The sequence below is a fragment of the Triticum dicoccoides genome, chromosome 6B (assembly GCF_002162155.2).
Source record: "Triticum dicoccoides isolate Atlit2015 ecotype Zavitan chromosome 6B, WEW_v2.0, whole genome shotgun sequence".
In the NCBI taxonomy this organism is placed as follows: Eukaryota; Viridiplantae; Streptophyta; class Magnoliopsida; order Poales; family Poaceae; genus Triticum; species Triticum dicoccoides.
Genome location: NC_041391.1, coordinates 702177859 through 702179627, shown reverse-complemented (window position 1 = coordinate 702179627; position 1769 = coordinate 702177859).

The window sequence follows — 1769 nt, the reverse complement described above, 5'->3', positions numbered from 1 at the left end:
AATCCGATGTAGATGAGTGATGAGTTCACTAGATCTTCTCGTCCGCCGACTTTGATGTAGTTTCCGCACAATAACACATTCTATGAAGAAATATATTTTGCACAATAAAAAACATTCTCTGAAGAAATATTCTACACAATAACACATTTTCTGAAGAAATATTCTGCACAGTAGATTATAGTTTCTGCACGATAGCTAAAAAATGCACAGTGGCTAAAAACATCAGCACAACAACACATTCTCCACGGTATCACTGCATATGTCGTGTGCATATATCAGGCCGATGGCCTTTTTTTTTGTTGCGAACTGTATCAACCTTCTTTTCTTTGCAGAGTGCATCAAGTAGAACATCATTTTCTGTGTGCTTGTAATTGCCACTTGACTGTGCCCAGTGAGAGTCCAAATACACAAAGAAGGATTGAGAGGGAGAAAGATGGCATGGTCGCTACCTTCTAGGCACCGATGGATGGAGCGGCCCCTTTGCCGAGGAGATAGTGGTGGAGGAGGGCGGACTGGCAGCAGGGAGCATGGCGACGGCGGTGAAGAGACCGGTGTGGATCTCGAACTGGCAGGGGCGCCGCACCGCGGGCACACACGTAGCGTACGTTGTTCGCTGGCGGCCACGCCGTGTGCGTCCATGTCCCCAGTGGCGGCCGACAACATGACGCGCCATTGCAGGTCCATCATGGACGCGAACGTCGGGTGGCCGACGATGGCCGGCCTCCACCGGCAGGCCGGACGCCGCGGAGCATGCCGAGGACATCGTCTCGCAGCTGCGGCTGCAACACGCCCCCGTGAAGCCGCATGGTGTTCGGCGTCGAGTCCGGGCCGTGGCCGCGGAGGAGGCGACGTTGACAATGACCGTGCCCAGCCGGCGCGTCATTAGCGGGCCGTACCATTCGGCGAGGCGTCCTAGGGATCCGTGCAGCAGATGTCGAGGAGCTTGCCGATGAGCGGCCACACCCCAGGACACCAGATGGAAAGTGGCATCGGGGTCAGAAACAAATCTGCGAATGTTTGGACTCAAGGGCTGCATGCATATCTCCGTTAACGTCAAGGCTTTAATTGATTTTTTTTGAAGGGGCTTTAATTGATTTCCTTGCATGCAGGATCATAAGTTAATCACCGTCAATAGAAAAAGGAAACTGCTTGAAATTTGCTCCTGGGATGTAGAGATCATGGGGGTTGGGTTGTCTGGCATGACGTGAGAGGGTAGGTCTGCTGGCAGAACATTTCATCCCAACTGTTGAACTCACCGATGTAACGTGGGCAGTTGGATGTGATTTAGCCTGCTAGATCGGACGTTCGTGGTTTCTCTGTGTGTACTTCGCGGTGTGTCTATAGGAAAACTCATGTTTGCTTTTTTAATAGTAGTAGAGATTACTAGTACCCCTAAACCCTCAAACCCTCAAAAATAACCTTTTTTACGGGTTGCAACAAAAAAAACGCAAAGACTAGAACCCCTAAACCTTCAAACCCTCAAAAAAATTAAGGGTCCAATCCTCAAACCCAGTTTCAAACCGTAGAAGTAAGGGTTGGAGAGGGGCGCTCGACCCCAGCCCGCACTCCCTTCCCCCGTCGCGCGGGAGGGAAGTTTCCTCCCTCGCTTCTCCCTCGCTTCCTCCTCCCAAGCCGCCGGCCGTCGCCCGCCCCAAATCCGGCCGGCCCCCCGCCTCCCCTCGACGCCGCCGCCGTCCCGCCCCTGCACCTCACTCCCCGCCGCCTGATCCGGCGTTCCCCGGCGCCTGCCGCCCAGCCCCGCGCCCCGG